At 40.8% G+C, this 22571-nt stretch overlaps 1 protein-coding gene across 6 annotated transcripts in view; it reads right to left on the reverse strand.

Annotated features, from left to right (window-relative positions):
• WT1 (WT1 transcription factor) overlaps positions 1 to 22571 on the reverse strand; it is a 273662-nt gene that overhangs the window by 58373 nt on the left and 192718 nt on the right. The gene's annotated exons all lie outside the window — the stretch shown is intronic.

Below are 22571 nucleotides of genomic sequence, written 5' to 3' on the forward strand. Positions count from 1 at the left end.
CCAGGGTGGGAAGGATGGCAGGGGTCTCAGGGCAAAGGTAATGCAATGGCTTCATCAAGTGCTCGTTGGCTGCCATCGTTTGCTTAATCTTAACTCTTGAAACCTTCTGTGCCACAAGTTGCCGGGCTGCACCTAATGCAATTGTTATGTACCTAAATAGAACATAAGGCATGTGAAAAACAGTATTCCTCGTATTGCTCGGTTTAAGAGGACTTCACCCTTACTGGAAAGTGCCCTGATTGGGGTTTTGAATTTTTCCCGATTTTGAAAGTGTTTTGTGCATATCACAAAAAGTGATGAAAAACGTGTTGTGGGATGTAGGGGGGTGGGTTACCTCAGCTAATCTCAGCTACTGGTAATTACTTTGGACCTCAATCGAGTCCATCTTTTTGCCCCACAGTGCCTTCAAAAACCGGAACCAGGTGAAATGCGAAGGGGTTACATATGTTCCCCTCTCAGAGGAAATCGTGTTGGGTTGGACTGTTCTTGGAGGAAGACAAAGGCTGATTTACATAAGACTGGTGCCTGCCTGCGGTGACTTGATGTTTAAAAATAAGGCACTGTTCAGAGCAATTACCAGTGGCTGAGATTGATTCGAGAAATCCAACGATCACGTTTTTGTTTTTCTCAGTGTGATGCCCTAAATCCAATGGGTATGCCCAGACCTGGGTTTCATGCTCCCTAGGACTTAAGTTTCATGGTATTGATGAGACCTCCATAGGCTGAAAGAGGGGCGAGGTTGTGTGTGTATTGCTCAGAGGGCCCTGGCAGTGAAAGTACCACAATTGTTTTATGCCCCACCCCTTTCAAAAGTCACCAGCCGCCACTGCTTCCTAGTCCCAAATTATAAACTCTTTATCGCAAAATAGAGTTTTGTTCAACTAAAAATGGTTTTGGGGGTCTCAAACGGCCGGATTCTGTGAATCCGGTTGTTTGCGAGCTCAAAAAAGCTACGTACATCTGGCCCATGTGAGATACACTGGAGCATTTTTAGAGCATGCTTAAATTAAGAATGGGTCTTGCCACCATTTTATAATACTGTTTGCGTTGGAACGACGTAATTTACAGCACGGGTTTGAGAAGTGTACATATGTGTCTGTGTGTGCGTTCGTGCACATGCGTGCGTGTGTCCACACAAAGGATTAAATCCCAGTTGTACCTGCGCCTTAAGTTAATGTCCGTGGAGGTGTGCAGCCAGATTACAGAAATCACACTAGGATTGTCATTCTTTAGAACACAAATCCTGTAAACATCTGTTACCATTACCCAACATGTGACAAAATGTTACATCATGGCGGCTGGTGTATGGATCAGCAAATCTCCAAAATGTATCTGTGTTCAGTAAATAAATTAAGGATTCGTCTGTTCTAGATTGTCGAGATTCTTTCCTTCCCCGCTACTGAACATGAAGGTAGATAAAAAAGAACCCTGATGAGTCGGATCGCAAACATTTATAAAAGTTTAAACCATAGCTTGGCTGAGTCTATCACGCCAAAGCGTTCTGTTATACGAGGCAGACCTGCGCCATATCTCTGGAATGAGCAAAATGCCTCAAGTGTCACATTAAGTGCAGCCATTTTTTGTCAACACTTCATGACTCAGGCATTATCAAGTTGTCGAGGGAAAGTGATGACATTTACAAGAAAAAACGGCCATTCATTTAAAGCTAACCATTACAAATGAGCACCCAAACTCCGCTGAACCCGGCGACCTTCTCAGCTCAGAGTCATGGGGAATTCCCTCCGGAGGCATGTTGTGCCAACATTGTAAGAAGACATTCTTGCGATCACGTAAAACATGAGGTCAAAGAGTCTTTAAAGAATTTCGAACATCTAATATTAGGGATCATGTCGAAATGAAACGTTAAACTTAGGGCTAGACTCGAACAAATAAAATATGTACCCAGGATCTGATGTGAAATGGAGAATAACTGCAGTGTATATGTGCATTTTCGTGAACGTTTATATAGCACTCTCGCACCAAAGCTTTACTAGAACACTTTTCAGACAATTTTCCACATTAGAAAAAAATATATACCAGCGAAAACAGAGTTAGTTCATATATGGCTTTGTAAGGATTCATCGGAAACAATGACATTTGTATGGCTGGCACATGGTGGATATCAAACTCAAAGTCACATTGTCTGGAGTTTTGTGGGTGCCTACTGATATTGACTGGTATATGGGGAATGTTGTGTGATACGATGACATTGATGAGATATGGGTGATGTTTTCGTATATCAGGGCATTGACTGTCACATGATGGGTTCCTGGGCACATGGTAGCATTGACTTGTCTATACAGGATACCTAGGCAGACGATGGCATGTCAGGCTTATGGTAGATACCCAGGCAAATAAGGCCATGAGCATCATAGAATGGGGTCTACCTGGGCACATACTAACAGATATTAACTTACGAAGAAGGATTTTAATGAAACATGTTTTCATTGATTAGTATTTGATGAGCGATACCTTGGAACATGACAGAAATATAATGGAGTATGCAAAATGGTAGATAACTGTTATATATGTATATTTTCGAAAAACAAATGGAATCTATTTAAGTGGGCAAAAAGGGTGCACCAATGTAATTCATAAAATATTTTGAGACAATTAAAAGCATATCTTTGAACAAGGGACAACATGAGTTTAATGTAAAAAATTACAAGCTGATTTGTAATAAAATAAAATAATTTTCTCAATATTTTACAGTGGCGCCACCTCCGCTAAGGCAGAGGAGCGTCACCTCACTGCTCAGCGAGGAGTGGGGGAAAAATGAAATGATAATAACAAAACGTTATTATCATTTTATTCGAGTCCGAGCCAGGTCGGGTGAGGCAGGGCTGGGCTTGCCACCGTGAACGGGAGGCAGGAGTAGTTTGCACTCCCTCCCTAAGTGTGCATGACTGCTTGGCCCTCTTGGGCAGGCCAAACAGTCCTGCACACTTACAATGTTCTCCACTGGGCTGTTGTATAGCCCGATGGAGAACATGCCCAGGCTCACAGGCACTGCCAGAGTAGTCAAACAGACTGCTCAGACCAATCACGACGCTGCTCATGCAGCGTCGTGACTGGCTGGGAGAGTCCGTGAGCCTGGGTGCTTTCGGTGCTGGCAAGGACAAAGGAGAGGCATGTGGCAGTGGCAGTAAGTTTGTTTTATTTATTTTTTCGCCCCACCACCCCTGTACCAAGGCAGCCAACACTGTATTTTTAGCTGATATTTCAGCGAATTAATGTAATAAGTAAAAGCTATACCATGTTCTCCACTCATGACGTAAATAGCTTATAAGATCTATAACAAAATAAGATAATTTCATCATACACATAGGGTACTAGGAAATGATCAGGAAGGTCCTTAAAATGGAAAGTGAAACCACGTTAGCACCCCAAACTGTCAGTATAATCACAGTTAAAATCATTAAATATTGTCTTAATAAGGAATGCCATCCAACCATGCAAGAACCCATATCTAGCAAACCAATCAAGATTTAATAACTTCTGCTCACCACCAAGAATCTTTTAACAGGTCCCTTTATAATACTCTGAGCTGGAAGCAGCCAACCTATTTTGAGGATAAATGTTTCATCACATCTACAAAAGTAACAAATCTTCAGTGAGCTGAAGATAGAAGCCATTCATTACATGTTCGAAAGCCAGACATTTATTTTTACAATCAGGGCATATGAAATATTAATGCTCAATGGGCAAATGCTAATAATGTGTATCAAGATAATATTAATTAGTCTGATAGACATAATTCAGAAAGTGGTCGGCAGGGTCATCATCTCAAGAGTAGGAGATTGGATGGAGGAGGCCAGTATTCTCTCTCACCTACAGGCAGGGTTCAGAAGAAAGGTAGGCACGATGGACCAGGTCTTTCGTTTTTTTGTTATCTATTGGAAGGCAGTTACCATCAAGAAAGGCAGTTTATATATGGCCTTCATAGATCTCAAGACGGCTTTTGACCTGGTCCCCCGGGCAAAATTATGGGAGATTCTAGGAGAGATGGGTTTCCCAAGTGGTCTCCTGAACCTTATCGTAAAGCTCCACGAGGGGAATTACGCGAAGGTTAGATGGGGACCCCAGGGACAATTGACAGAGAGGATCCCTGTGCGGAGAGGAGTACGTCAGGGATGTGTTATGGCTCCGACCCTCTTCTCCCTATTCGTGAATGGAGTGGTGGACCATCTGAAGGGGGAGGAGACGGATGCCCCATCCCTGGCGGGGGAAAGAATCCCCACTTTACTCTTCGCCGATGACACCATATTAATCTCCAAATCCCCAGTGGGTCTACAAAAACTCTTGAACCGGTTTAGCTCCTTCTGTACCGCCCGAGGCTTAACCATCAATACCTCAAAAACTAAATTGATGGCACTCTCCCCCTCTAAAAGATTCAAAAATAATTTCCTGCTTAATGGTGTCCCTTTGGAGCTGGTTGAGTCTTTTGACTACCTTGGTGTCCGGATAAACAGCCGAATGACCTGGAAGGATCACTTGGCCAAAATGTTACTCAGTCATCAAAGAGTATCGGGGGTGATTCTGAGGGAAGTCCGTGAATCATGTAGTAAACCTGTCTCCCCAGCCATTGCCATATACGAGGGTCAGATTCTCCCAGCTGCATTATATGGCTCTGAACTTTGGGGGTTCGAAAATGTATCAGATCTATCGACAGCGGAAAATAATTTTCTAAGGAAGGTGGTGGCTCTTCCTGCTTCCACCCCACTAATTCCCCTGAGATTAGATCTGGGCAGAAGAGCATTTAAGGACTTGGTAAGGCTACGCCCGTTGCTCTTTTGGACCCGTTTAAGAAGAACGGAAGAGCTTGCAAAATATGCTGAGGGGCTGGATGATCTTCTTTTACTGGACACGGGAAAAAAAATTGGATGGTTGAATAAATTGAAAGACTTGGTTCTTAAGTTAGGGCTAAGAGATGCTTGGGAGTCACAATCGCCGCCACCAAAGGATGTGATCAAAAAGTTATACTGGGACTGGGTTCAGAGTAATGTGTTGAGGGCCACGGATGGGGGCTCACTCACGGACCAATTTTTGTTATTTAAATGTGTGAGGAAATTGGAACCCTTCCTCGACCTGATAACTAAACCCTTTGATCGCGCACTATACCTAAAACTGCGATATGGGACGCTTCCGGTGCATGACTTTATGGTGAGGTGGTCAAACTCTGGTGCCCCCCTGCGTTCATGCCCTGGCTGTGTAGCACCAGCAGAGTCTGTGGCCCATCTATTTTTTGCCTGCCCAGCTTATAAAGGGGCGCGGAAATTTTGGCTGAAACCTGTCTGCAGGGAACTGGGGTTGAGGTGCCATAGACAGGCTCTTCGTGTTCTCTCCACGGACTCATCATCTTCCTTTATGATTTGTGGGGTAGCAAAGTTCTTGGGAAGTGCATGGATGACGCAATCCCGCTTACTGAAACTGCAGTCGGGGGGCCCAACGGTCTGATGCCATATCTGCTGGTAGCAAATTGGTGATTGTGTTGCACCTTATTCTTTTACTGTATTTTAATATTTTATTGTGTATTGGAAATGTATTTTATATGTATTCTTTTATGGTGATCAAGTTGCCGAATAAAGATAAAGATATTAATAATGTGTATCAAAGTACTCAAGTGTGCGAGAGTCACAGAAATGACAATACCTCTTCCAAAACAAGATGGAGTCATGATTTTCTAAACTATACTTATGGTAGAAGCAAGAACTTACTAGTAGGAAATGTGTTCTAGATGAGATTTGATAGAGCTCCTCTGATGTAACCCTCCAGCATCCCTTCTTGTTTTACCCAAAGTCACGTAAAGTCACAAATGCTGATGGGTCATCTAAAATGCAGACCAAGGGTTTTTTAAACCTCCTGACATATCCTTCAATTAAGCTCCAAATTCGATTCTTTGTCGTCCTGGAGTCTGCTGCTCGGAGAATAATTTAACCAAATGTGACACATCTGAAAGGGCTTGTCTCATAAGATTCAATTAAGGGCTATCTTGCCCCCATGAGGAGACGCCTCTCTGTGAACATCATGTGCCCGTATGTTAGGGCGAGCATCAGTTTTGCATTGATTACCAAAAGTCTGGCAAGAGAGGACTGATAGGAGTGCTGACAAAATATTTGATAGATTATTTATTGTGACTTGGAACACGTTTCCTGATTTTCTGGCATTATTGTCTTGCTTGCAGGCACACCTTTCATTCTGAGGTTCTGTTTTTATCATGACTCAGATAAACTTGCTTCAGGATCCACTGTTGCCTGTATGATCAGAGTGTGCTGTCTCTGCTATCTAAGCCTGTAAGATCTGACTAACCTGAAGGATGACTTCGATGTCTACGGCCTGAGACGTATGAAACCTTATTTTTCAATTCTTCTCCTTCCAAGTAGGTTCTCTGTCATTTTATATGACAAATAATATACGGAGATGTATGGGGATTGCAAAATTTGAGGAATGTTAAAAAGACTGTAGTGGATTTATATCTTATACGAAATGATAAAAGGTAATGTCAAATTGCATACCGATTGTTTGAACTACCTGTAATATTTAGGAAGTTTTTGCAATTTCTAAGGGAAATTGTGCTGCTTGGGCACATTAAAAAAGTATTAATAATTCTTTGGACAACTCTCCGTACATTACTGAGAAAAACTTTAATTGACTGCAGGCCATAAAGTACTAGGATATTTCATTTGTGCCCTGTAAGAAATGCTTTTAAACTATACGTCTTTAAAGCCAAATTCTTATGAAAATAGTTATGTAAGAGGTGCAATTGGCACCTGCTTTTTACATTTTCTTTGGTGAGAGAATCCTGGAGGGAATCTGCCATCTGGAGTACCGCATAAGTTTAAGGTTGCTCTCTTTGGGCTTGGTGTACAAATGTTTTTATGGTCATAAGCAACAATTCTGACTGTTTGTGACTAAGTAATTCCCTTTTAATGTGTGCTAACTCCGTTGTAGAAGTCGGGCAATTACTACTGATTTGTTAAACCTATTTGCTACTCCAGTAGGAATTGCTATTTGGAAAGAGGTATTGTAGCATTTCTTCCAAATAGCGATTCTTTAGCAGATGTATCAATGTTTTGTAACTACAATCCAGTTGCAACACATTGAAAAATTACCGACTTCTGAGTTGGGATGGTAAGCCATTTGCAAAAGGGAAGAGATCCCCGCTGTATTTTTTCTTTTTTTTAAAAAATCTCGCTCCTGTTTTATTAAAGGAAAATAGAGTGCATTAAAGATAACGTTTTCTTTATTTAAATGTCATCACAGACGTGGTGGTTTGCTGACCCCAGCAGGCCACCAATGGAACCCAATCGTAGGAAATCATAATTTGTGACCAACCTCACTAATATTCATGAGGAAGGTTGGATTGTGATTCACTCAAAATGAGAATTCTGTAAAACAACCTATGTTCTACGTTCCACGCTGGTCTCAAAAATACTGGTTGCAAATTTTGACCATTATTTTGCAACCAGTGTTCTGTGCATCAGGGCCCCTAACTCTTCCGCACTTTGTAAATCGAAATTGTGCTTACATCCAACCTGTGTTAAAGTACACCAGCAGCTACAATGTCACTCATTATTAAAACTCCAGTAATAAAACATTGTTGATGTCACGGCTCCAGGCTTTGGTTGCCTTGAGCTTTGACACAAAATATTCTAGGCAAAAACATTCACTAAATGCTAACTCAGGTTGTTTCGAATTTAATCCCAACTGATTCCCTCAGGCCTAGGCCTTGCAGATGTCAGGGCCTAATGGTGCATATATAGAAATCTATAACATTCCATTACCAGTTTTCAATTCCAGAACTATCCAAGTATGTTAAGGCAAATCAAATCTGACAATCAAATTAATATCATCCATATATAACTAGCTAAATCAAAATATATTATGTCCGTTCTTAGGCAGCTCAACTCTTTAATTCTGTTATCATTGAACTTCAAAGTCAGGATAGAATTGGTTACTGGCCCTTGGCACAAAATATTGATCTGGACTTGCACAAAGATTAAAAAGTGGTGATCACAAGAAACAAAGAGAGGAAGAACTACGGACTGTTGCGTTGTGGGTGTCAAGAGTGCAAGCACAATGTTCTAGTCCAGTGGTTCCCAATCTGTGCGCCGCTGCACCCCAGTGAGCTGTCAAAACTAACCAGGGGTGCCACAAACAAATGCAAACCAGATGATCTAAGCTGCTCCTCTGCAAGGGTATCATACAACTGAAATGTGTATTCTCTTCAATTCTGTGTGAGAACTTTTATAATCACAACTCTGTCTACATTTTATAGTTAGTCGTCTCTTTAACTTTCATGTCTGAAGCTACACCTTAATTGCTTTCTACTCCAGGAAATCTAATAAATATTATTTGAATGGGAAACAAATAATACTAAAAAAGTGGGAGGAATGCCTCCAGGCGATGCTCCTGTACTGATATATATACAGCCTTTAATCTGTTTAACATTTCATATGATGAAAGGTCTGAGTATGTACATGAAAACATGACTGGGGTTAACTAACCAAAAGAAACCATTAGGGCAAGTGAAGCCTGGGCCAGTAAAGCTCTACATTAGAGTAGCTGGCGTGATGCAGATCTGCATATACTGGCGCCTGACTTTTATCAATGAAGATTCTGGCCTTAGCCTTTCGCTCAAGACATGCAATAATGATTATAATGTTATAATAAGAATTGTGATAAAACATGCAACTTAAAAAAAATAACCATATGTGAGGTTATCTGCACTATATTCTGAGTTGCACTCTCCAGCACCGGCGTGGTCTCACAGTACTGAAAAATCTGGGTTCTGCATCGTGGTTTCAACTGAGCTGTGGGGGTAGTCTCAGGTTGGACCAGCCGAGGAGCAGCAGGTCAGGTTGGAGGCATATTGGCACAGCTGTGCTTGACACGAGAGGCCATGGCAACAGTTCACAAGATCATTCTATACATATTGAAATGTGTAAATATGAAATCAATGTTTTTTCCAACTAGACTGGTGTGAATTATTAGCAGACTGGGTATAAAACAGAAAAACGATCAATATCTAAGAAGCTTCAACATTTTAGACTACATGTTGCAAATGTTCTCTTTGAGAACATAGGAGTAAATAGTCTCTAACTGTAAAACACTTAGCCAAGGGAGTAGTCAGAAAATTATAATATCTCCCACTTGAAACATACCGTAGAAGAAGTTTGTACCACATCTTTTGTCTACCTGGAATTAGAAAATGTCTCGTTTTAGATCTACTATAGATGGGTATTGCAGGTTGAAAGGGAATGTTTATACTAGAATAGTGAGATTGTGGTTCCTTCTGTTCCTGGATTACAGTTGTTTTGTACTGAGTTTATAAGATTCTGTTATGAATTACCCCAATAAATGGAAGATGACACCTGTGAATTAGACCATATTATGTCTCCTGTCCTACTACTTTAGAGCAAAGAAGTGCACACTATATCAGCCCTAGCTACAAAGGATTCAATCACTAAATTCATTTTCAAAGGAAAGCTCTATTACAATCATATCTACGAGTGTGCCTTCTACAGGACTTGGTTTACCACAAGCATGTTTTAACTCCTGCTGGATAGCTTGAATGTTCCAGTACCAGCTGCAAAGTTGTACCCTTCTAGTACCATATTCTCATAAATGTATACTATTAAGGAGCTCATAGGCTTGGATTGGTGTAGAGATCTTAGAATAATTTACAGATTATGCGTCTGAAGCCCCAGAGGGTCACTCACCATTCTGCCCTTGTAAGATTGGCAAAATCAGTACATTTACACATGGTAATACCAATAGGACTGAAAATGTAACCTAACCTCTTCCCTCACTCCAATTACCAACAACAGAAAAAAAGTTTCTTCTCCTCCAACATGCTAAAGGCAATTTTTGAAAACAAAAAATAGTTTAAAAAAAGTTCCATTTTCAGACCCCAGTGCTGAAGAGTATTGTTTCTGACTTAACCAATTAAAGTTTTTATTAAACAACTGCTATATTTGGTTTGTTACATCTATGATTATAACACCTTCTTCAGCTTCATCCCAATTATTTTCAGGGAGAAACATTTTTGGCTATGTAATTCCGTAATGGGGCCACTGTTATTGTTGTACCTGGGTCCATTTTCTGTCCCAGTCCGAACCAGTGTTCAAGTTATTATGTGTTTCCTTTAATTTCAATGTAAATCCTTCCGCATAATGAAATGCAAAACTGTGAGTCTCATTCATGAAAATATACTGGAAGTGCAATTTTTTGCATTTCCAGCACATTTCCATTTGACAGAATAGGTTGAATGGAACTTCCTTTATTATGTAGAGTGTAGCCGCAAAGCAGCATTTGACAACTTCCAGAGAGATGTTCCCATATATATACAAGTGTGCTATGTCCAAGGCAAATGGAGAATCCCACATGGGTCCTCTAGAGACCCACAACTAGGGCTGCAATCATAGTATGAATACTCTGAGGAACTTGCCCTATCCAAAGTCAGCCCACTCTTTTCCCGTGCACCTGCCAGCCTCAGGCAAAATAATCTAGCTCTACTTCAGAGATCCCTGCAAGCAATGAAGAGTGTTGGTGCAATAAAGGATTGCACCCATTGAGTTCAAGTACACACATTCACATAGTGACAACGAAGACCTCCATTCTGTAAGTGAGCACAGAGTAACTTACTACCCTGGTGCAGAATAATACAGTGTACAACTGTGCAGCTAAAATGGGTGTGTTACTGTAACATGACTCATGGGCATTGCTTAATACGAGCTGTTGGTATCTGGTGTTCGGCACTGGCATTTAATTGTCAACACTGGCACTTATGACAGCTGCCACATGGTGGCACTGTTTGTGTTATATAGAATATCTGCCACCCAAGCCATTCTTATGATTTTGGGGGGCCTCAATCAGTCTGAATTGTCACACTTGCACACATGTACTGTTATTGGCAGTGCTGGCATGGGCAGCGGGTGGTGCAGGCTGCAGTGGCCTCCTGATGAGGGCCACAGCACTTATTGTTTTACAATTTAAGCACTGCTCATGGCTGTCTTGTGCAAGGCAATTTCTAGAACACCCACCACATTTACTGTTACTGTAGGTTCTATTGATTCTGTGAGCAGGATATAATAGGGATTAAACATTTTTGGCAAATAACATGTGAGAATTGTTGTTTTCGTGCCAGTTTCGGCATGTTTTCCCCAAGTGACAGAGATTTCGCCTGTTTTCAACACAAATTTCAATGGGCCTGGTCACTCCTGTTTATCGGGCCAATTGTATCAAGGGCTTTGTTGTGAGTTAAACATGAAAACTGTAATGTGACCTATTTAGCTCCTTCATCACACGAATTAACTATCCCTATAAAACAAAGATGTTTACATTTTTGTAATAAATGATGAGCAGCAAACAAGTACTCGACTGCAATGTACATTCGCCAAAAACGACAGCAATATAGAAATCCCATACACCTGAAAAATGTAAGAGCAAGATAATTTTTTATCAAACTTAATCATAAGCGACAACAGTACTTTGATTAAGGAAATTATTTTGGCAAGTGTCTCTTCTTCCAGGTCACTTTAACAATATATATTAATTTTTTTAACAAACATTTCTGCAACACCTTACTTCATTACTGTTTCTATTGCTTTTCATGGTTCGTATACTCCACAACTAATTACAAGGAGTGTTTTTAGCATCACTAAATATCCGGATCCCCTACTAAGAGTGAGGGGGAGATGATTGCCTTGCATATTAGTCAACGTTACTGTACCTGTGCAGCCAGCTTAGCGAATCATGTGTCAGAGGCACACACCACCTACTTTAATGCAAGAAGAGGGCACACATAAAAATTACCTCTGCATGACTTCTCTGGTGTTGTTAATCAAACGTTCACTTTTCACTATTAATCAACAGAATTTGAAAACTTGCCAGTTTTAATCAAATAAACTCCCTGTCTTTTGTGCCCACCCTTGGACAGGCATTTAATCAACAAGGTAACAATGTTTGTAATCTAATACTCCCAAACCAAACAGAGAAGATCTGGAAAATAGTCCCTATATTAATCAGGGACTCTGCAGGGGTGTATGGCGTTGACTCTATTAGTATAGATGATTATTAGCCTTTGTGATTGAACCAGTGTTAGGATGGAAATGGTCCCCTGTATGGCTCTGCAGCACCTGTTACTCAGCCCGAGTTCCCCATCGACAATCTCTGTTTTTGCCTCTGCACACACAACAATCATGGTGTATTTTTGTGGAAATCCGTTGGAGTTCCGTAACAAATAAACTAATTGACTTGACTTGACTTGACAACAATCATGGGTGTGCACAGAGGGAACCCTGTGACACGGAGTGAGACCCAGAACTTGACTCTGTGGTCTGGAGGGTCACACAAGAGCATCCTCATATTCTGTGTGTGACAATGTGACTAAAGTCAGAGCATCAGGTTATAAGGTAGCAGCAGATTCATTTTTTCGCAGTTCAAGAATTCTTTATTATACATTTTTCATACATATACATGGAGTAGGTGTGATGGGATCTTTTGTGATAATATGGTATTCGTGTATTATCTGGTAGAAAGCAGAAATATTCCATTTGTTAAAATGGATAAACAAGACATTCTCCAAATATACATACATTTCATCTACGAAAAAGATGTTATTCCAACACAACCCAGTCCTAATTTTATATATAGAAACTAGTAAATGGTGGTAGGACAGCCTTTTCACCTGATGCATGCCAGATAAAGGCACCTTCTGAACTCTCACTTTTTCAATTGGTTCGTCAGTCAGTTTCAACTGGGGCCTTCATGCCTTCTGTGTGAGATGTGGCTGGCCTGTAAGTTATACATGGGCTGTAGCAAGGGAATGGTAGTATTTTACTAATTCAAAACTGTAATACTGTGCCTGGAATGGTAAAAGGCTTTTGTCATTTTACATCTTAGCATGGAAGGCACTGTGCTAATCCTACGTTTAAAGACTTTGCTGTAGAAATGGCAAAAGACTTTGTGTCTTTCTGTCTCGGCGTGGATGGCACTGTGCTAATCCTATGCTTAAAGATTTTGATACAAAAGTAGACAGTCGCTGGTGTTTAGGGTGCTTTATACTGGAGCTACTTTCCATCTAAACTTGAGAACTGTAAAGTTTTCACCACAGTATGAAGGCTGCAGGTAGTATGATCTTTAGCACCTCAGACCTTGATTATTTTAAGTGAAAAGTCTGTCTTTGGACGCATTTTGCATAGAGTGTGCACTGTTCATATTTAATACTCTGTGGTGTGTTCCTCATGAGATTTTCACTGTTTGCAAACAGTCTGGTACAGAGTAAACCCTTTCCATAGAGTAAACACTGTTTACAGTACCCACTTTTCTACTCATATTAACTTCATTTCTCAATTTTGGTTAGGTGACTTATGGAGGGTTTGAGACAGATAAAGGCTGTTCGTAATACGACATTAGTTTTGGAGCAGAAGTTGAGTATCTTGAGGAACTTAGTTTTCTTTGAACAGTTGCATACATATTGAACACCATGTGCAGCAACAGTGCCTCATATACCTGTAAAAGATTGTTATTGTGAAATAGGCTAACCGTGAAGTGTATGGTATACAGTCAATGTTGCACATAACACAAACTTGCTGTGGCTAAGGGAGTTGTGTATGTGATGGCATTAATGATGCTTCATATTATTCTGAGCTATTTTGTACTTACTTTTAGACCTCAAATTCAATACTCGTTTATAGAGTAATGTATACAAAAGAAGCTTGGATGATGTTATCAGTGATGTCATCAATTATTTCATTTGAGATTTCATCACTAATGTCATAAATGATGTCATAGAACATGTCACAAGTGATGTAAAATGTGAGGTCATACGCAGTGCAAGGCAGGGGCGCAAGTGAATTTGTATGTTTTTTCTGTTCCAAAACGTTGATGTTGTCACTCACCTATATTCACCTAACTATAACACCACTTTAACTTTTAAGTTTTTTCAGTGAATTTCTACGTTTTTCTCAAGCAAAAACGTACCTTTTCATTACACCTAACTATAACGTTACTTTAACTACTGGGTTTTTAAGTAAATTTCTAAGTTTTTTTTTAACAGATCTGTTTTTCACAACGAACTATAAAATTACTTTAACCTTTGTTTTTTTCAGTGACTTTCTAGTTTTTTTTTAACATGGAGTAATATTTTATTACAATACGTAAAGCCAACTCTCCGCCATGCATGGCCGTTGGCCATGCGCGGCAGGGGGGTGGTCGCAGGGTCTGGCTCTGGGGGTGGGCTCCCTGTGAAACAGTAAGTGGGCCTGCCCAGGGGATGGGTCCTTGTGGCCTATAAATGCTCTGGGAGTGGGGCTGCGTGCCCCCCTCTCTTTAAACTTTATTTCAGATGGGGTACCCGGGGCACAAAATGGGCTAGTGCAGGAGTGCCCTACTTACTCCCTACCCCATATATATATATATATATATATATTAATGAAAATGGTAGCTGCATTTTCTTTCTTTTTTCCAGGATCACAGGAAAAATGACAGATTGTTTTTTATATTTCGCCCTCTGGGGCCTATGTGTCCCTCTCACAAGGCCTACAGGGGTAGATTATCCATACCTTGCCCCTTATATTATTTTCCTTTTTCCTTTTCAAACTACAGGCAGGGGAGTATGTCCCTGAGCCCTGTAATGACTTCCAGCAAACTTTTTCTCATGTTGCTGGCACCCAGTCAGTGTGCTGCTCCCACTGGAGTCATACTCCCGCCAGGAGAGAACTGGCAGAAAGGAAAAAAGACACCTGGGTCAATCTTAAGGCTCTATTTTTCTAAATTGGGTTTGAGGGACTCTCACATGTGTCCCTCAATCCCAACAGTCCAGATAAACAAATATTTGTTACCTTAATTTTTCAGAACCTACCGAAACAGATGTTATCAATGATTACATAGAACATGCTGTGAGTGATGTAATATGTGAGATCATAAACATTGCATGGAGCGGGTGTGAGTTATAATTAGATATTTACATACATGAGAGTGTGAAGGTGTTAGATATGATTACAAAATTGAATTTTTACAGGTTAATTTTAAGTAATAAATAGCAATGTGTGGTACATTGTGAATTAAAATGACCGTACTATTGATGACATTATGTCAGAAAATAAGATCATTTTAATTTAATTCTGTTTCAAGAAGGATTAAATGATATCTACAAAAATTCGAACAATAAAATATGTACACATGTGTGATTTTTAAAATTAAATTATAATTGTATTTAATTTAAATTAAGCAATGAAATTGCAATTCTAAGGGATGTATGTATGCCTGCCAGTTAGGATACTCTGCCCCCTAAGCTACATGGACTACTGCAGGATCTTAAAAAAAATAAGAAATGGTGGCTTGGGGCTGCATTGTCTAATTACATGTGCCCCACCCTTCCCAAGCCATTATAATCCTGGGGAGCCCATCCCAGGTCACATTTCATAAGGGGATGGGGCACGCGCCTCCCTCCCTAAGCCTATTCTGGCCCCTGGCCTACATTTAATATGGATGGGTGCCCTGGTGCCCTCCCAGGACACCCACCATACACATGTTGGGGGCTGGTAGAGGAGACTCAGGTCCCCCGCAGCTCCAGCTAGCCCCCCAAAAGCTGCAGGAGCCGGCATTGCTCCTAGCCGCAGGGAGAAGATATTTATGTTTCTCCCACTGGATGGGAGCAATACCTTAATCTGTTTCCCTGCCTGCATAGGTGTCGGCAGGAAAACGGATCAAAAGTCTGCTCTCAACTGGTGGAAACACATTTAAAGCTCCTTCCCACTGGGAGCAGACTTTTCGTTGCTCAGGAGTTTTGAAAATGTTCTCACCACATGAGAGCAAACACAAGTTTCTCTGCCCCACTATATATACAGTGGTGTATTGAAATAAACACTCCCACCAGTCATAGCTTTCCAGGCATACTATTGAGAAAAATATGTGACATTTTTCAATGCTGGAGTTAACACAATTCAGATTTTTTGCACACTATAAGCTTGCATTGTCCATTTGTTTTTCCGTTTTTCTGCACTTTGCCACAAGGAGAAACCACTTCCCATGTGCCCAAGCCATTTGTAGGTTTTACTCCATCTTTATAGGAGCAGATTTCTGACCATTCCATGAGTGGGAAATGCTCATAAACTCAAGAGTCTAAGGGTGTTAACAAACTCATGAGGCAGACCATGCCATGGTCCTCCCTGTCCCAACCCACTGCGTGAAGTTGTGGCACATATTAGCAGAAGTAAATCTTCTCAAGCCTGTCACACATTCTTTTGCAGATGCCAAGCAGAGCTATATCAAGCCATCTGCTCCCCAAGTATAATTCAACTGCTCCATAATCAAGGTAAGGATACTTGTACTGTTCTTACTTCCACATCCTCTAACCCAAATGTACCCTGCAATGTAGTTCTAAGGTTGATTCAGTAGCCACTAGATTACTGTGGGTCGATATTTTGTTATAGTTGTGGACCATATTTCATGGGTACTATATGGTGCGATTCCTGAGTAATGATGGGTGCTTCACATTCATACAAAACAGCATGGAATGAATGGACATATGTTTTGATAATGAAAGCCCTCGGAGAGGGAGTGATATCAATTTGCACCTGTTAAAACTGATGCCCCTGGGTTTGAAATTTAGTGTGAAATATATATCTATGCAAACAAATGATGGACGGAATGCTAATGGGTCATACCATCAGAGCCAGACTGGGCATAGCGGGCATCTAACATTTCGCTGGAAGGGTGGGGGCTAGTTTTGAGGCATGGGGGCCGGTTTAGTTACTGGGGGGCGGTTTTGCAGTAGTGCTGCAATATCTGCCCTAGTAACAAAAGCAGTAGTGCTTCACACTTGCACCCTCTCCAGGGAGGAGAGGGGAAGCTAGTCCCTTAAAATTGACAGGGCTGCTTTGAGTCCAGCGTGCATACCATGGAAAATATTGACAGATTGACCTGCCAAAGGTTTATCCAGGGATGCAAATTAAATAACACCTACTATTTACCAAGTGAGGTAAATTCCACACCTCTTGTAAGTGTGGCACTTACACTAGCAGGTGCACACTTGTCCTACAACACTGTGGCTCTCATAATCAAGGCCTACTTTCATACGTTTAATTTGGGTATGGTGCGATAATTGAGCAATAACCTCATTTGGGCAAATACACTTGTTTAAAGTTTCTCAAACCAACAGGTCAGGAGCACTTTGGCTGGGGCAATAGGTTATATTGAACTCTCTTAATGGGGTAGATCAGCTAATCATAGACTGTAACCATTTTGGGGTCGATTCCGATTCGGGAAACCAATCCGTACGACGATTCGAATTCGTAGCCGTTTCCGTACGAATCGTATAAATCCGTCCAAATCATGTAGTACGATCCTTAGTAAAAAAATACGTCCGAATCGTTGCGAACCCTACGAAAAGCAAGGGAAAATCCATATGATACGGACCCTGAAAGTGAACCTTACAAATCATAAACATGCCAATCGACCCGACAAGTACGATCCTGACCGGGGAATGAGTACCAGATTCATACGGTAAACGTCATGTGTGAGCAATTTGTACGGAGAGCCACACAATCACATAGGGTTTGGTTTGTGCACCCCATGATCGTAGGGGTATGGTTCGTACACCTACGATCATGGGGTACAGTTTGTACACCCCATGATTGTAGGGGTACAGTCCGTACACCCCATGATCGTAGGGGTATGTTTCGTACTCCTACGATCTTGGGGTGTACGAACCATACCCCTACAATCATGGGGTGTACGAACCGTATCCCTACAATCATGGCGTGTATGAACCGTACCCCTATGAACATGGGGTGTACGAACTGTACCCATGCGATCATGGGGTGTACGAACCGTACCCCTATGATCATAGGGTATACGAACCGTACCCCATGATCGTAGGTGTACGAACCGTACCCCTAAGATCATGGGGTGTACGTACCATACCGGGGGTCCGTTTTGCACGCATTTCGAGTCGAATTCTGCTTTTCCGGACGTTTTGAGCTCTCGTAAAAAAAAGAGTTGTACGGTGTGTTGACTGGACGAATCGTACTTGCTGGGTCGGAAAATGATACTTTGATCTGTACGGACATCGCGTACTACGTGTTCCGAATGCGATTCGTACGGGTTATTGAGTCGTACGGGCATTGGTACGATTCGGACGGAGAACTTCTTTGGGTACGCATCGTATTACATCGTACGTACGGGGACGTTCGAGGATACGATTCGTACGGGAAAAATGCTCCATACTGCTATTCGTACGGGATTTTACCAAATCGGAATCAGACCCTTAGACTTTGCTGAAAATTATGCTTTGGAACAAGCATCACATACGTAACATTACCTAATGAAAATGAATAAGAACTGTAAGCAATGAACAAAGCACCATGGCTATCATTATGAGTGCACTAGTAATTCTGATACAGTAATTTTGCACCCGATCTCCCACCCAGAATTACTAATGAGAGTTCAGTAATACCAAGACGAGAAATGAATGTTCCATTAGAAGTTTCCAAATATGGAAAATAATCTTACTGCGGAAATTGGCACATCAGTTTTGGCAGGTGGTTTCCAATTTCTAAACCCCTTTCTGGAGAGAAATTCTGCCAGGTTTTACTTGCCAAACATATTCTCAGAAACACCTAAGATAATACCACAAGCAAAATTACTACATGGGGTTTTACAACATCACTCATAATTGCAGATTCAGTTTGGAAACTCCTGTTACTGGCAAAATCATGATGCCAATTTCACACAGAATAAGGGCCAATATGGAGATAAATTATATACTGGCAAGGAAATAATGGCCTGTGTGGGTAGATTTCTTGATATTTAATAATGTGCTAGTATATGGGCAGTATGAACTGCCATGAACTGTTGATTCTAGGAAATTCTGATTCATTGAATACAGCTAAATTTGAGCGGATAATAAAGAGCATTATGGATTGAAATGTGACATTATGATTTGGTATTGTTCTAGGTTATTGAAAACTCTGGGCCTACCAACTTTGAAAATGACTTTACTATATGAGAGTGGGTGAGTCTGGAAAGAGCAGGGTCTGGTCTCGGGGCGGGGGCTCTGATCACATCACCATCAGGATAACCAGGGTGGAGGTAGGATTTACAAAATGGCACTGGCCGAGACTACCCTTCACAAGAACAAATAAACACTTCTGAGGCTGTTGCCAATGTCCCGTGGTGGCTGTAAATTCCCTTATGGGTATCAGCTGACCTCCAACCATGAGCTGGAAATCCACTCTCTGTAGGGGATTCAGCTCATTCAGGGCCGGACTAGCCACAGTGGGCACTGAGAATTTCCCCTGTGGGCCGCTATGGTGGGGGGCGGTTTTGTTACCGGGGCCGGCAATATCAGCCCCCTGTAGCAAACAGCTATCCCCCCCTGCCACCTCCTAGGGGCCGGCCGAGCAGTTTGCCAGGACCGGTTTCGGTCCCCAGTCCGGCCCTGAGCTCATTCTGTGTCACCTTGTGATATTGGCTATTTACTGCATGTATAGAACTGATATTGTGTCTCATGGTGGCACCCCGTGAGTTGGCACATCTATAACACTTACTGGATCACTTTTGTCAGCTCATGACGAGACTAACTCTTAGTGTCAGCCAGGCCAAGATTCATGTAATGATCTTTGGTGCAATGAAAAATGATAACACTGCCTTTGTAGTCACCAGTAATAAGGTCAGTACGGTCTCCTTGTTTTCCTATTTCGGTATTCCCTTCAGCAGGCATCTAACGTGGGCTCCCTTGAAGTCCAGTAGAGCTGCTTCCTTTTCCAAAGCTGCCAAGGCTGTGCCTAACTCTGCTCATTGACTAGGTCAGAAGCCAACTAGGGAACACCGGAACATTTACAAAGCCAAATGATGGGCTGTTATCTCCTATGGGGCTGGCCTGTGGAGCATTAGTGATCTGGGGGAGTTGGAAACAATTGAGAATAGTTTTATTATAGGATTATTTTCTGTCCCTAAAAGTACTTGTCCCTTCATATGCCATTCAGAGGTCACAATTGGATTTCTTATGATTTTATTAAAGTGCAATCACTGTGGCTTGGAATTTGGTCAAAGAACCAGACCTCATTCATACAGGGCTTGCAGACTGAAACTTGACTGATGTCCAACTATCCCCTGGATAAGTTACATTTATAATACCTGCCTAAGACTGGGACAGGAAGATTTCTCCTGGCAGCCTGAGAGCTACCTCACTTACTTCTTTGAAGAATACTTTTCTAGCTGGCTGCCTGGAAGAGAGAATGCGGTGGGTGGTTGACAAGCCAACTGTCCAGGCACACATGAGGATCTGCACGAACACCAGCATTGAATCCTATTTAACATAAGCGTGTAATCACCATCACAGGCTTTTTGCTAGACTATTCCATGTGCACTTTATTGCCGGCTTCCCTCAACAGGATCCTTATTTCTATAACTTACCTGTTTGTCCTTGTGATTATCACTTAGCTCAAAGCACGTTACACTTTATGTTCTTCTGTAAATTTTATTCACTGCTGAGAAAACTCTATTTGTTACCCTTTTTAAAAGAGGCGAATATTCGATATTACAGAGCTGCTTTTAATTATTTACAATCTCTCCTGCTGAGAAGATCTGAGGGTCTTCTAATGATTTTTAAAGATTATGCTGCTTATCGTATGGCTCAACTGTTGAATGTATTAATGTATATCAATTAATGTTCTTTTACACTTTTATGGTCTAGCTAGACCGAATAAAGTTATTCAGAATGACTGATGGCTGGCTATTCACTGCATGAAGAGAGTTGATAAAGTGTCACACATGGTGGCATGTCTGAAACTGAGAAGCATGTCACATATAGTACTGGTGGTATTTGAAGAACAAAATCCGATTTGATGATGTGTAGGGTTTTCTGAAGTGATAAATGGCAAAACACTCTGACCTAACCTCATTTAAAAAAAAAAAACGTTTGGAGAGTTCATAGGCTTAACAGCATACAATAATATCATATCTAAATAAATATTTCAGAACATTGAAAAAGGAAGGAATTGATTTGAGTCTAAAATACAAAGTATTACCGTATTATAAATATACATTTCAAAATACTCAGTAGTGCAATCGTGATATTCCCATAAATACGGAAGAGATCCTGGTAAATTAAAGTGCAAAGTGCTAAATCAGGGTACATATTTACATATATGCCCTATCTTTTTATGCCAAAAGTAACAAAAGTACAGAAAAAGATCTACTTAAGCTAAAGGTCAAAATGCTATATCCGAACAGATACTTATACTTATGATGTATCCTTTTAAATCCACTACAAGATGTTATCTTATATTTCAAACACACTCCAATATTTCTCATGCGTTCTTACTGCTCCTGATCTTATTGCATATTTCTTTTCCAGTTCTTGAATTGTGGACAATTTTGCCCTCCATGCATTAAAGGTAGGTACCTTCTCTGTTCTCCACCATTGCAGGATTAAAGATAGTGCTATTAAAGCTGCAATAAACAAGCCTTCTTCATGTGCAGAGGAAGCAGGTGAGCAACCCAAAACTGCTGTGGATTTATCAAGTGAAATAAGGGGATAAATTATAAATTTGACATATTTCTCAATCTCCTTCCAGAAACTCTGGATTTTTGGGCACTCCAAAATGATATGGGTCCAGGTTCCTTTTTCTGCATAACGAAAATATTTGTCTTCCATTTGCGGGTATATATTATGAAGAAAAGAGGGTGTTTCATGTATCAACCATTTCGAATAGTATTGCATGCGTTAAAAGTTTGCCCCTCTAAAAATAACTGCATTAAGTTTATTAAGCCTATTCCAGGTTGGTTTAAGAATCTGTATATCTTCCCTCTTCTTCCATCTATCCCTAGCTTTTTCATATAGTGAAAGTTATTTATTGTCATCAAAGATTTTAATTCAGTTACAAACTTTTCGTTGTGTGGGGGAATTAAGGGCTTTGATAATAATAGTTTTATAACACAATCTTTCTATATCTAGTTTTTCCAATATGGATTTCAATCTTATGAATGACCATTTTAAGATTGTGCTTAGATGTTGAAGCCCCGTTTCAAAATCTGCCCAAGTTTTCCAACAGTTCCCCTTGGTGAAATCCTGGATCTGGATATACCAGTTTTCTTTCCACAGCACTAGTATATTGTTCTCTAACAAACCTGTTTCCCCATATATATATTCGAAAGCCTAGTTGAGATATTGATTCATATAATATCGTAGTGTGGTAAAAGCTGAGTTTTTTGTTTTAGTAACCTTTGTAAGGTCTTGTAGCATACCTTTTTAGGGTACTTAGTAACTCTTGTAGGGTCTATTATTTTATACTCCCTTAGAATCCTTTTCATAAAGAAGTTATCTGCCTCTTGAGGATCTAAAAAAAGAATCTAAAACTGTGATATGCAAATGTTGCATAATAATAATTTCGGATATTCGGAAGAGATAGTCCTCCATCAGCAACAGGACAGTTTAAAGTGCAAAGTGCCAATCTTGGGATCGTGTTTGTTCAAAGGAAGGAGGAAAACATAATGTCTATTTCTATAAAAAACGAGGTATGTATTGGACAAGGAGCAGCACTGAAAAGAAAATTGAACAA

The sequence above is a fragment of the Lissotriton vulgaris genome, chromosome 2_1 (genome assembly GCF_964263255.1).
Source record: "Lissotriton vulgaris chromosome 2_1, aLisVul1.2, whole genome shotgun sequence".
Lineage (NCBI taxonomy): Eukaryota > Metazoa > Chordata > Amphibia > Caudata > Salamandridae > Lissotriton > Lissotriton vulgaris.